This window comes from Micropterus salmoides, unplaced genomic scaffold (genome assembly GCF_014851395.1).
Source record: "Micropterus salmoides isolate LMB-PRFRI ecotype aquatic unplaced genomic scaffold, ASM1485139v1 Ms_hic_scaffold_12, whole genome shotgun sequence".
Classification (NCBI taxonomy): domain Eukaryota; kingdom Metazoa; phylum Chordata; class Actinopteri; order Centrarchiformes; family Centrarchidae; genus Micropterus; species Micropterus salmoides.
The window spans coordinates 34139542-34154604 of record NW_024040263.1 but is presented as its reverse complement, the minus strand read 5'-3'; the positions used below and the strand labels follow the sequence as shown (position 1 = coordinate 34154604).

The 15063-nt window shown below is 43.0% G+C and overlaps 1 pseudogene; it reads left to right on the top strand.

The window, feature by feature from the left end:
* LOC119899931 overlaps positions 1-15063 on the top strand; it is a 68513-nt pseudogene that overhangs the window by 22404 nt on the left and 31046 nt on the right.

The following is a 15063-nucleotide window of genomic DNA, read 5'->3' as shown; positions in this document are numbered from 1 at the left end:
CCGCTCGCTCAGGCCTTTGGGGGCCTGGTAGAGTTTGAGGAAGTCCCGCACGCTGTTGAGCATCTCGTGGTAGCGATTGGTGTTGGCGTACATCTGCTGGAAGATGGTGGTGACGTTACCGAAGATGGTGGCGTAGAGCAGCGCTGTTAACAGGAAGGAACATTTAGTTGTTTGGGCTTTTTTTTTTTAACTAAAAGACACGACAGATTAAGATATTTAGATATTTTAGGATTAAAAGTCATCCAATTTGACATGCTATTAAAGGCTGAGTTCAGGGTCTCTGTGACTAATTGGGTCACAAAATGTTTTGAATTTGATCCAGCGAGCGTGCTGCAGTCGGCAGAAGTGAACCAGGGCTGCACCATAATCCTTGCACCCAGTCATCCTCTAGAGTACTTGTTTTTGCCACCGACAGGCTCTGCTTGTAATTGTAGTTTCACCTTGCAGAACACAGGAGCTGCTGGGCTACCTCTGTCTCGGTCTATAGTTTAGATCCATGCAGCTAGAAGCTAGAAGCAAATTCTGGTTTTTGTCAAGGGAGTCTGGTGGCTTTGACGAGAGCGACTTAGCGACTGAACTTCAGTATCCATTTTTATGCAGATATACTCTATTTATTTGCCCTTCCAGCTCTGACTGCTTTAGTCTTTTTTTGATGCTTTCCAGTTAACACTTTTAATTGCAGACTTGTTTTAAATGGAGATGAGTACATGGTCTTCTTCACATCCACCAGATTCACTGACTAATTCAAACTTTAAATACTCATATTACTCTTTTCTGAGTCATACAAATACTCTGGGAATCTGGCTTGTCAACGGACTCTCATTCAAGATTCATGTTCAACAAACTCCATGTAGAATTAAAGACTATCTGTATTTTCTAAACTGTTGTTCAGTCAACTTTAATGTCGGCACTTGATTACCGAGGTATTCTGTGGTGCCTCGTCAGAGCGTAACGTATTTTATCAAACCCTGTTTATTAAAATTTTAGTTACGCTTTATTATATTCACCACTTCTCGTTGGATGGATGAAGCTCTGCTGTTGAAGCAGCTAAACTACCTCACATCCATCCCACATATGCAGGAGTCTTGGCGGAACCAGTTTCAGGTCTTTTAAATGGAGTGAACCGCAATCTATAATTTTTTATTCAAATTTTACCGTTACAGATGTAACCAACAAGAACCTCAGAACAATTCCTTCATCCATGCATTAAAAGGCGTGAATGCCGTCACTTTGTGTTGGGGACATATGGGCTCAGATAAAAAAATATTTTTTACAGTCTTTTCAGGGAAATATTAAGGGAAATATAACAGGGGTTCGGAGTTCAGAGTAGATCTTTACAGATTTTACGTCTGATCGGGAAAAATAATGCATAATGGCACAACTAAAGGGCGTAGCGTGGGCTACTAGAGAGTGAACAATCAAACAACGCTAAAACATCCAACATCACGGCCCTTAAATATGAAATAATGTAATGTAAATAACTAAAGGAATTACGTTAACAATATTAGCTAAAGATAATAAATCAACCATATCTGTGCCAGCCAGCTAAAGACTGTCTTACCTAGACTATTCCAGTTTTTACTGTATACCTATGCTGTACCCTAAGACATGGATATATTCGATCATAAGACCATTACCCAAAGGTCTAAATCCCTGAATGACCTCGGCCCTGTAGCCTTAACCGCATTCTGGCTAAGAGCATGGTGAAGATTGTCAGCAAACATCATACCTCATGCATAAAAGAACAATTTAGTTGCAGAACAAATAAGGGGACTGAGGATGCTACCCTTACCATGGTTAACGTGCTCTCCAGTCGTCTCCAGCAGAATATGCACGGATTTTATTTATAGATTTTAACTCATCTTTTAATGCAATGCAGATCCATATTCTGCTGGAACGGCTTTTGGATTTACGTAGGCGTCAACGGGGGTCTTATACATCTGGTCAAGGACTTTTTAACCGACCGCCGACAGAGAGTGTCAGAGGAACATTATCAGATGAAAGTGTCCTAAATGCAGGAGCTCCTCAGGGTTGTGTTCAATCACCATTATTATTCTCTGTGCACACTAATGAGATGAAATTATAAACTATTTATATATGCTTATGACATGCCCTTAGTTAGTCTCTTTTATAAGAACGATGCTGTGTCTGGTTACTTTGCTGAGGTTTTACTTTGCTCAATAAACGCCTCCTCCATTCTGAGTTTGAGCTGCTCCCTTCAGGACGACGATACAGAGTACCTCTGGCAAAGTCGCTTTGGACGAAAGCGTCAGCTAAATGTAACGTACCCTGTGTGTGTGGGGTAAACTGCAGAGATGTACGGCAGCGATGTGATATGATGATGTTTATCTATGTCTGTGTTTGTATGGTGATGTTTTTATAGGTCTGGTGAGACCAAAGAGGATTTCCAGCCTTGGCTGGACAATAAAGTGCTTTTCTATTCTGTTCTATCTTTAGAGTTTAACTGCCGTGTTGTTTCGATGCTGCAAACTTTTTATTGTTAAAGAAACAAGACAGCTGTCTGTAATGTTCACAGGGAGGGAACGGAAAACTGAAACAAGAAGAAACTGAGACAGGAAGTTGTTGAAGTTACTGATCAGCGCTGCACATTTTTTGGTTCATTTCAGTATCAGTATGTTGTTGTTGGAATAATGCACATTTGTTTCTTCTGTATTTAAATTGCCATGCATCTTTTCTTACTGTGCAAAGAAGCAATTTCATTTGTTACTTAATATTTCTTGGCGCAAAATAATTTTCAGGAAACTTTTGTGTGGTTACGGTCCTCAGCGTAAACGATACCTCTGGTTAAGGGTTCAATTGTTGCGACTACTGCAGCTTTCAAGCTGAAATGCTGTCAAAGCTTGATTGAAGGTTTTAATTTCACGCCTCTTCTGCCTCCAGTTTTGACTTTCAGTGAGGCCGTCTGGGTTTCTTCAGTCTGAGCGCTGACAGCGTTGGTCAGATGCGACTCTGTGTCTATTGACAGATTAGCTGTTAGCGTCTCAGTTCATCAATAAAAGCTGCTGCGGTCTGTCTGACTCAGCCCCCCCCAGCCCGTCAGCAGAATGGACCCAGGGTCACCGGATCAATACGGACCCCGTCCACCAGCAACACCCTGACAGCAGCTCAGACCGCCGAGCCGACAGGAAGTGTCATTAATCATTCACACAGGCCTCACTGTGACCTTCAGAAAGGTTACTGTACAGCCTCAACACAGCAGAGGGCGCCGAGCTAACGCTGAAGCAGCAGGTCCGGAACCAGAGCCAGGTCCGGAACCAGAGCCAGGTCCGGAGGTTCACCGCTGAGGAGCTGCACACAAGCTGTTTGTGTTATTTTTAACTTTCTGGACCAAAGAAACTGTTCAGACACTCAGAGCTGCATTATTTCACTCACAGATCGTCCTCACATCTACAAACCACAGCAGACCTTCAGAGCTCAGGGAAGCTCAGAATCCGGATCAGCCTCACTGACGAGCAGGTTTTACATATACAAGGAGCTTGATTTGGTATTTTGGTGCTGAACAATAATCATGAAGCTGATATTTAGCCTCAGTCCCTCCTGACTGAAATGCATCTTCAGCAACGAGAATCAGGTCAAATACTAAAAAACAAACCTTAACAACTATGCCACCATTTTTCTGGACCTGCCCTTCTTTTACACCATTTCACTCTCATTCAGCTCAGAGACAAACGTTTGAAATGATCCGTTCAATATCAGGTTTATCTGGAAAGCTGTCCTGCAGCTCGCACCGCGTCCTCGTTCCCCCGAAACTCTAACAGTGTGTCTTAAAAAATAAAAATACTGTGGTGAAGTTAACTGTGAGCAGCAGAACCAGACTGAGAGATTAAGGACACATTTAATGGGTTTTCAGTTAATTAGCAGATTGAAGGCTCTTCTCTGGTCAACATCTCTGTATCGGACATTCTTTATTCTGAAATTCCAACACGTTTTGAGATACTGGAGTTTGATACGTAATCATCAAGATAAAACACAAGGTTAGATATTTATTTTCGGGGGGGGGGGCGCCGGACTGGTAATCTGTAAACTGTCGGTGCAACGTAAATTTCAAGCTTCAACATCAGCTGCAGAGGCAGACGATGAGCAGGCACAGGGACCTGAAGGAGTAAAGGAGCGCCGTGGCCCCCCCGTCGGGCAGAGGAGGAGAGGCGTGAGACAGGGAGTAAAGTGACAGGGCCGAGGGAGAGAGAGAGCAGGAGGAGGACAGGGAGGTGAAGCGGTGAGCCGGAGCAGCTCGACCTGCTTGTTTACTCCGGGGACGCTGGGACATGTAGGCACCACTTCCTGAAAGCAAATTGTTCAAGATGTTCTGAAAAATATCTTGCACCAAGAAATGTTAATTAACAAATGAAAACGCTTCGGCTGTTACCGATCACCGGGTCTGTTTTATTTATTATCGTAACATTATACAGTATACTGTATATTTATTTAATTAGTCCTAAAAACAATGTTAAGTATTAAAATTAACAGATGATAAAGTATCATGAAACGATTTATTTTACTGCCAGGAAACATGGGCAACAAATTCCACTCAATCTGTCTTAGAGACCTTTGCTGGTTACTGCCAACATCTTATAGCTTTCCTGTGGAATAAACTACAAAAACTGAACAAACAGCATTTTATAAATTTACTACAACTATAAAAACTTCAAGAAAAAAGTCTGTAACCACAATATTTCGGAGATAAAGGAGCACAGGCATCGTGAGTCAATGATAAACTCTGCAGTAGCTGCTTTTTGTTCTGGAAAGCTCAGGCAGGTTCTGTGAGAGAGGAGTTATAAGATAAGGAAAATGAAATGATTTAAATAGAAGTGTAATGTTAATTCCATATTATACTGTTAATATAACTTATAATCAGGCTATTATATTCATTTGGTTTACAGGCTATTGGCCTAATTTTATTTCAGTGGGTTGTTTTTATTTATTTAATCCTTGTGCAAGAAGCACAGTCCACGTCATTTACATGCTGCCACTGACTTTACCAGAGGGGAGAGTAGCAAACACTTTAAATACGGCCAGCAGGTTTTTATTTGATTTTATGAAGGTTGAAGATACGGGAGACTTACGGGGAAACATTTAAACGGGAGGGTTGACGTGAGCGGAGTGGAGAGAGGAGTGGGGTAATGTGAGCCTGCATCCACACTACTGCGGTTTTTTAAACAGTTTGATAACAAATACGATCTTCTCCGTCCACAGCAGCATATCAGCAGCAGCTATTAAAACGAAAACACTATCTAGTGGCCGTTCAGGTAAACAAGAAGCAGATGGTCTACTCCGCAGGTGCAGACGATTTGGCGAAAGCAGAAAGTAATACAGACGAAGAACCACACCGGGCCAACCAAGTGGAACTGGTACTGAAAGTAACACGGGAGTAGCGAGACGGCGGCGGCGGCGGCAGAAAACAGACTGGGAGTCTGTATTACGGAGACATGCAGGCTGACTGTTAACTAGCAGCGTGTTTTTGCTTTGCATGACTGGTAAGAGACAAATGTGAGTATCTGTGTCATCATTTTATAAAGTCCTCTGGTTTTGCCCACCGGGTCAGCAGCATTTCCAAACAAACATCTTTTGGTTCGCCGCTTTGATCTGGACGGGAGACGGAAACGTAGGCTTTTCTGATCGGGGTTTTTAGCGACCACCGATCACACTAGTTAAAGCCATTATCGGACGATTACGATTGGTAACCGATCGATCGGTGCACCTTTACTGCGATGCAATGTCAATAGAAGTCCAAAAAAAGTAACCCTACTGATTACTGCATTATATTCTATTACATTTTTATTTTCTGAATTGTCAGATTCTGAATTTTGTGCTTCCCTTTATAAAAATCAAGACATTTCCACCATAAATTGGTGCAGAAAATGTCTCCAGAAATTAAGCGTTTAATGCTGAAAATGCCTTATTTGTGGATCTGTCCAAAGCATTTGACTCTGTTGATCATGAGCTATTGCTATAATAGATTAAGTAACATTGGAATCGGAAACACAGCAGTCAGTCTGTCTTACAGAACGAACGCAGTGTGTTTCTATAGATGGTCTTACATCTGACTTTTTAGAGATTTCCAAGGGTGTTCCTCAATGTTCGATTTTAGCCCCCGTTTTATTTTCTATATTCATAAATAATATCGGAAAGGACGTGCAAACTGGTAAACTGCAACTTTATGCGGATGACACAGTGATATATTCGGTTTCCCCTCCACTGAACCAGGCCATAAATGACCCTCAGTTAACCTTTCAACACCTTCAAGTCTCACTACACGGCCTCAAGTTAGTGCTATATACTAAGAAAACCAAATTTATGACATTTTCAAGGGCTCGTTCCCAATCTCCAGATAAGATAACTATTAACACACTAAATGGGGACTAAATTGAAAACGTTTCATCATATAAGTATTTAGGTTTTTGGCTGGACGACAAACTTTTCTTCAAAGTTTATGTTGAAAAGATTGTAAAAAGCTGAAACTAAGGCTGGATTTTATTTTAGAAATGAGGTTTGTTTTAACATGACAGCCAGAAAAAATTCACTTGTGCAGGTTACCTTTCCAAGTGTTTTGGAATATGGTGATGTTGTCTACATGCTCACCACCTTTTAGATTCTGTGTACCATAGTGCTCTGCGCTTTTTAACTAACTCTGACTCCCGTACTCATCATTGTATGACACTTGATGAACTGGCAGGCTGGCCGTCACTAAGTCTATCTCCTGTATAAGACCAAGTGGGGTAAACTGCCGGCATGCTTATGTAATCTCCTTGACCATGTGGTACCGGACTTTCGCTGTTCTAGCTGTTTTTCGCCAAAAAACAGCGGCCTTTGTGTCAATAAAGACCGTCCTCGCAGGCCGCCATCTTGGTGAGGTCGGCTGAGCTGCTAAGTTTTGTTTCGGTCATCAGATTGAAGTAGAGAAGAAGAGTTTGCTTTGGCGGAGGCGGTGTTTATCGGCCTCTGCTGGCGACCTGTAGGATGTTCTGTTCTCAAGCTGTGGCCTGTAAAGCGTGTGAGTGCTTTAGGTCACAGGAATATTGACCGTTTTTATCAATATTTTAATGTTTTGGAAGCTTTATGTTATTTGGAACGTGGCTGTATGGAGAGAAATAATGTTTTGAAGATAACTCCCAATAAAAGTGAACATTTAAACAGTAAATATGGACAAAACATTTGCCTGTCATATTTTTGAAAGATTCTATAATAACTGTTGTATATCAGTTTCATTTCATCAGATTTACAGTTACAGGTGTATTAGAAGATATTTAGGTGCATTATAATCTACCTTATGATGGTTTATTGCATTAAAATATAGCTTTTTTTTTCCAGGCAAGGATGAAAATATATATATTTTTCTGTATTTCATCTCCATGTAGTCTGTAATAGTAAAATACATATGTGAATGTACAATGGATTTATATTCCTTAGCTTCTGACCTTTCAAAGGAGACCAGAATTATGCATCTAGGCCTGATGATTGAGGAGATATTACCGATTTATTTTGTTTGGGGTTTTTTTGGCGTTTTTCCTGGAAGTAGGTGCCAGGACCTGATCCACGTGCTTCAGCAGAATTCCAGCAGTTTTCATCTGTGTTCCACCAGGTGGCTCTCTGAGCAGGTTCAAAGGGTTTTTACTGAGCTGGGGGGCAAAAAAAAAACCTTCTCTTACTTTGCTCCCTGGTCTTCGAAAAACTTGTAAAACTTGCTTAATCTAAATGATCTAGTCCCATTAAATGAATTTAAGGCCATGTTAAAATGCCCTGTAACTCAAAGATGTAACTGCCACATGTGACCTGTTCCTTTCCTTTACGTGTGACGCTTGTTTGTTTGTTTTGACTATGCTGTATTTCTTTTTAAATTGTAAGTGATGCGCCGACTTGGCCAGGTCTCCCTCGGAAAAGATATTTCAATCTCAAGGGACTTCCTGGTTAAATAAAGTTTTTACTCACGCAGACCTTTAGGAAATCCGGCCCTAAATGTTTCTGACATGGATTTTATTTATTATAAGACTCTCAGACTGTGCAGACAGTCACAGATGAATCTATGAAAGTTTCACTTTTTGAATTAACTTTTGCAGGATATTCTTATTTCTTGAGAGGCGCGGTGGAGAGAGGAGAGTCGGCACGACCAACGGAGCAACAACAGACACATTTATGGGAAATATGGCAGTTTGAAATAAACTGCAAGTTTCCTTTAATGTTAAATGGGGTTGCACGATATTAACAAAATGTGATATTGTGACATTAATCACAATATTATTTGCGATATTCTTATTGTAAAAACACAAGTCGAAGGCTCCTGTTTCTGCTCTGTTCCCCTTCGAGCCAATCGTCTTCTTTTCTTTCACTCCTCTTCTCGGTTTTCTTTTCGATTCTCTCTCTTCACTCACACGCTGTTGAAGTGTGCACAAGTGCAACCCTAACGTGAGTAAGAAAATAAACCTTATTTATTTGGGACCTGTAAAGTTCAGAGAAGAAGAAGAACACTCCCTGTGGGACGCAGTGTCGGCCCTCAGCAGATTAAACTTTACACGGGAACAAAACATTTATTAACCGTCTGTAAAAACACAAAATAATAATCCGTCTCCTGGTGTCCTCACAGAGGTTTGGTCCCTCTGAGAGCAGAGCTGGAGGATGTTCTGGAAAGAAAGTGGACCGGCTATTTCTGTGCTTCCTCTCAGACTCTGTCCTCGTGTCACAGCGAGCATTACACAACACTCGCTATGCTAATGAGCCGAACCCCCATCCTGGATGCTGGATTTCACAGCAGCTCAGGTGTTAATCCAACACTTGGCTGCTTTCAGTGCTCCTTGTGGATCTAAATAAGAAACCAAAAGGTTTACCCACACTGCACTGCACCCTCAAAGCGGTCTCAGAACAGTGCCTCTACAGGAGCCCCACAGGGACAAACTGTCAGTCAGCAGGATGAATCCACGCTCAAACTGGGCGAGACGTTTCCCTTCACTGGACTCTGTGGCTTCCTCTGCAGCGTTTCACTGCTGCTGAACAGTTTTTAATGAATCCCACACGACGTGTCAACACGAATGAAACCGGGAAAGGCAAAAAGCCTCGTGTCGGAGGTGATGTCTGATGTGAATGTGATCCGGACCAACAGACTGGAGATCCTGACGTGACAGGGGACGACGGCAGCTTCCGACGAAGGAGACGAATTGTCAACATTGACAAGCTCTTCGTCCTTCAGCTCGCCGAGGAAAAGCTTTTACCGGCAGACGTTTCCTCTGCTCTGGAAAGCCTCCACAAACTGTCTGCCGACCCTCGCCGCTAGCAGCTGCCCTTGTCCTGTACAGTCATTGTTAGCAGCGTAGCGTGAAGATGTCTGCATGTGCGCACGTGTCCACAAGCAGTCAACTATTTCAGACACGGACAAAATTCATGTCATGCAAATGCAGAAACTACAAATTGTTAGCAACTGTCTGCCGCTGTACAGACGTCTGGTTGACTGCACACGTGCAGAAAGCGTCCGCAGACGACCAGGGACGGGCAAAAATACATCAAAATGTCTCTAAAAATTAAATACGCTAATTTTCAGGGTATCAAAATAAACTACAAAATATAGCAGCCAAACTTCTGGAGCAACTCGGGGTTAAGTGTCTTGCTCGGGGACACATTGGTGGACGTGTTGCAGTGGGAATTGAACCCAGGTCTCCCACACATGTGTCTTAGCCACTGCTCCATCACCACTCACGCCCACATTGAGGTTGTCAGGAGCGGAGACAGGAAAGGTTAAGGGAGTCAAAGTACAGGTTTATCAAGGCGGTGCGCGATGCTAAACAGCGGAATCGCAGGGTAGCTCACGATACCGATAATATCACGATACAGCAGTTCTGCGATAATCGATACATGCTAGACAATCCTAAAGTGATACATCACGATATCTGTCTAACTATGAATACAAAATTCCCGTATTTATTTGCTGCAAACTGTTAGAAAACAGCAAAATTCTTATTTCACACAGAGCTCAGGAAACATATGTACTTTCAGTATCTGCACAGTGTGTCACTCAGGATGTTCAGCATGTGAAGCAAAATGTGAAGTTTGTTATTAGATTTTCACGATCACGATGCTAATGTCCGTTAGCATGTTAATGGAGATTCCCATTATATGTTAGCATTGAGCTAACCATCAAAGTATTTTGTTATGTATCGATATGGGCTGGATTACTGATACAGTATCATGGAAAAGTGTTTAACGATATATTGCAGTATATATTTTTTGGCACACCCCTACCGCTGAAGGACTCAGAGAATCCCAACGTCCCCCCTAAACCCTGAGCCCTGAACCTTCACAGACTTTACTGACGTCTCTTGTAAAGTGATTGAGTGCAAGAGGCTGAAAATGCTGTAAACAGGAACGGGGCAGCACTTTGACACTTAATCACGTAACCTTGACGACGCTGAAACACGTTTTTACACTTTTTATTTTGTGTTTTTGCCAGATTTTTAGGTCTTGCAGGCTACAGAGGTAAATGTCAATATACATTTGTCAGTAATAATTAATGCACTAACAGCCTCATTAAGCAGAAACTAAAATGAATGTTTGAATAAACCAAGTGTGTAATAAGGTTTGTTCTATGTACCACCTTAAATCTATGTTAAGAAAGATCAGCGTTTGTTTCCATGCTTGTTTGTTTACTGTTCTTCTTCTGTTATGAGGCAGATGTGCCGTGATATTTCTCTCGCTGCCCGGCTTCCACTGGTAACCCCCGTGTTTCCCGTCACAACGTTATGAACTGAGTCTGCAGAAACGTGGACTTACGAAAAGGGCTCAAAATGGCCGCGAGAGAGCCCTCAAGCACGTCCGGGAACGTGCCTCAAAGTCTGTGTGTGGACGCTGGGATTGGGCCTACAACACCAGGTCTCAGCCAACGACTCTGAACCTGAACCCAGGTAGATCACCACAAACCTGAAGCCCCCCCGCTCCATTAAAGACGCTCGCCAGGCCGACGAGCTGTCGCTTTGAGACACAAAACCACCGTGGCTCCATCGAGTCCACCTCAGCAGGGCCCGGGCTTCTCCACAACTGCCCACGTCAGGCTCCATCCACACTTAAAACGACCGTCCTCACCAGCGTTTCAGCTGTGAATCGTTTCTGCTTTGCATGACTGATCATCAGGAAGCCAAACGCGAGCGTCATTGTTTTTAAAGTCCTCCGTTTTAGGTGTTCGGATTCACCATTTTAATGTGGACGGCAAAAGCTCTGCGTTTTAAAACAAAATCATATTAGTGTGGATGTAGCCTCAGAGCCCCCCCGGGTGAACAGGCTGCTCAGGAGGCAGAACCACCAGGAAGCACCCTGAAGCACTGCGCTGATCAGCTGTCTCCGGGGTTCACGGACATCTTTAACACCTCACTGGAGACGTGCCATGTTACTTAGGGGCTACAGACCCGTCGCCCTGACCTCACCGGTAATCAAGTCTTTTGAGCGCCTTGTGTTGTCCCACCTCAGACGTATCGCAGACCCACTCCTGGAACTTCCTGTAGTTTCCTTCTGTCTGCAGCGGCTTTTTTATAATAATTCTCATTTCTTATTCTCAATTTTCCGTTTTCTATTCATGCTTCTTGCCTTACAGTAGACCTGCTCGTTTTATCTCTCACTTGCTTCGTTAATTGTTATGCTGTTATGAGCAGCTGATGTGTGCAGACACGAGTGCAGCCGATCTGACAGTAGGGTTAATATTTCAGAGAGGAACTCCACCACAGTGTCAGGCCTCATCACATCTCTGAGGAAACGACTGCTAACGGAGAGAGGCCGTCCTTCTGTCTGTGCGGAGCAGACAGGCCTTTCTAAATCTGTACAACGCTGACGAGCTTCGGCGGCGAGCGAACTGTCGCTGACCACAGTCAGCTCCCGTTGTGTTGTCACACTCTGCAGTAGGTGTGCTTAAAGCCCCCTCCAGTGTATTTTGACATTTCTATGCTAGTAATTTCCTCGCAATGTTGATTACCCACATAGTTCGCCAAATATTTTTTGACAAAAAGCTACATTTTGTGCTCAAAGTTGCAAAAGTTGCTGAGTTGTTAAAACGGTGTGGCGACGTATGAGTGGTTCCATACTTCATACGTCATGCCTCATTAAAAAACTGTCACGCCGTCACGCCTCGTTAAGTCAGAGCATCAAACCGATAAACATCGTTGTGAGCTAGCTAACCTATTTATCATGTCATTTACTTAGAACTTACAGCAGGTACGTTCATTATGGTATCTGTGGGTGCCGTGTTGGAGGACAGATGACAAACGCTGGAATATCGATACTGAATCGATATTCCAGCCCATCATATCAATACATAATATTAATAAAAATAGCGCTTCAATGGTTAGCTCAATGCTAACATAAATGGGAATCTCCACTAACGTGCTAATGGACATTAGCATCGTTATTGGAAAATACAATCTTAACCTAAACTACACATTTTGCTTCACATCCTGAGTGACACTCTGTGCAGATACTTAAAGTACATGTTTCCTGAGCTCTGTGTGAAATAATAAAGAGCTGCTAACTTCACCGTCTTGATCTGCCACTCTACACAGACCAGCTACAGCAACCCCAAAGGGTCAAAACTCAAACACAAAATTCCCATTGGCGTAAAATCTATCAGTAGGAAGAGAAAGGGCAGCACGACGCTGTGTCACTGAACAGTTATTAATATAATGTGATGTACAGATTAGACGGTGGAACACAGCCATTTGTATTAACAGTAAAAAATTCAGTGAATTTGCATTTTATGTGCCTTTTTATAAACAATGTTTTAATAATAATTTTTCATAGTTGCTCTGTAGTTTTATTTACAGACTGAGCAGAACTGTGCTGTTTTCTAACAGTATTGTATTAATAGACAGATATCGTGATGTATCACTTTAGGACCGTGATATTATCCGTGAGCCGTGTATCGTATCGTGAGGTACCCTGCGATTCCCACTGCTAGTTAGCAAGTCTGGTACGAATGTTTTCAGGAGAGGAGAAGTGTTTGTTATTATTTAAGTCATGTAACTGACGTCACAAATTTACAACTCATCCTGAACAGTGAGTGTGAGCGCTACCAGCAGCTCCTCGCCGCAGCTCCGGCAGCAACTTCGCCAGTTAAATGCTTTTAATGTGAAGCTGCATTGGCAGTAACTTAACGTCGCATTTCATCGCCGCAGATGATTTAATACTGCAATATAGAAATATTGCAATACTTCATCAGTGGCCATTCTGCGGACCAGATATGAAGCTTTGGCCAGTTGATGATAGTACACTCGTGTCATGTTACCGTCATTACCAAATGATGAGTCCTGTTTTAAAACACATAAACATAAACATGTGTCGCTTATGAAATTCATTGTGTGCGGTTTTGCATTGATTGACCTTTCTCTTTAGGTCCCGCCTTCACGCCACCGTTGGTCAGTCATGTAAACGTCCTTCAGACAAACATCGGTCAAACTGCATCTCAGTCCCTCCCCTCAGCACCAAGAGACAGAGCAGCAGATCCACATACAGACGAATTACAATTAAACTTCCGTTTTTGTCTCGGCTGAAATCTGTTTGAGGCAGAAATGCATCACCTGCAAAGCTGGTACCTACGAGTCGGTGTCAGATAAAGGTGATCGAGATGTAGAAGCCCACGTGAGCTTCAAAACACAACACAACATTGCGCTAAAGGAGAGAGTGTGAAAAGCTAAACTATTATTTTATTGTTCCCACAGTGCCACCAAAATATGGCAAAATATCGCTTGTGCAGGTCGATTATAAGACGGCTTCCTGTTCAGTTCACGTTTCAGTTGAACTTTTAATGCTAAAGTGCAACAACGGCTCTGCAGAGTTCCACTGGGAGTTTCACCTGAGCTGAATACGAGTCCGTGTGCGTCACACGGCTGAGTCAACCATCAATAAATTATTGACGGGACGTGAGGCACTCTGCTCTTTTCTCACGTGCAGAGGGATTGTGGGATGTCCCGTCCAATTTGCAGAGAGGCGGAGGACGGGGTCGCCGACGTCTGGAGGTCTAACGGGGGTCGTTCGCTCGTTTATGTCCGTGTGACAGCGACTACATCAGTTTTATCCACGCAGAGAGACCCCAGACGCCTGACTGTGGAAGCAGAGCCGCTTTTGCTTTGGGGTTAAAGCATAAATTCATTTATATCAACAATGGAGTAAATCAAATGGCGTCTGAAAGGCGTTTCTAGTAAGTGTCTCTTATTGTCAGTTTTTATGTTTCATGTTTTCTAGATTAGTTCTCCTGACACGCCTGTTTGACTACTGTTGGGTTTCCAGTAAGCTGGAGCTCCGTTCTCTTCAGCACCTGTTCCTCCTGCCGCCGCTACATAACGCTACGCCTACACGCCCAGGGTCAGGGTTACACTTTTGGATTTATTTACACACATTTATGGAGGTTTTATTTTCTTTTTACATGTTACAGCATTAAACGTTTAAATGTTATTGTAACAGGCTGTAAATTAATTATTGGAAGAAAACTGGTAGTTCTGTGTAAAGTCAGACGTTTGCACACCCCCATATCGCCAAAATAGCGTGATCCTTGTTTCACTGCGAAGCTTAGACTGTGAGATTGACAGTCGAATCAGGCTCCGCCCATCGAAGCATCGAATCTTCGGCTATGCGGGGTCGGCCCTACACATTACACAAAATATTTTCCAAATAAAAATTTATATTGTCCCTGTGAACAACAGCGAGGCCGCAGAGTTTTAGTTCGCTTGTTTAAGAAGCTTTAAAGGACCCTGCTCCCCCACACAGAGATCTTCTCTCATTTTATGGTCCAGCCAACACTTTTCTTCTAAATGTTCCTTTTCTGACCTATAAAAGACTTTTATTTATAGATTTTAAAGGTTTTGTTGCTTCCACATGTTCGTTATTGTTGTGTTTGTCTACATAAACGACCAGAGGAAGCAATCAGAGACTCACATCCGATCATCATCATGGCCACGGCGAAGATCTTCTCTCCGTCTGTGTTTGGCGCGATGTTCCCGAAGCCGATGCTGGTCAGATGGTCATGGTGAAGTACAGCGAGGTGATGTAGACCGAGTCCTTGCTGGGCCCCCCCTCCCAGCGGCC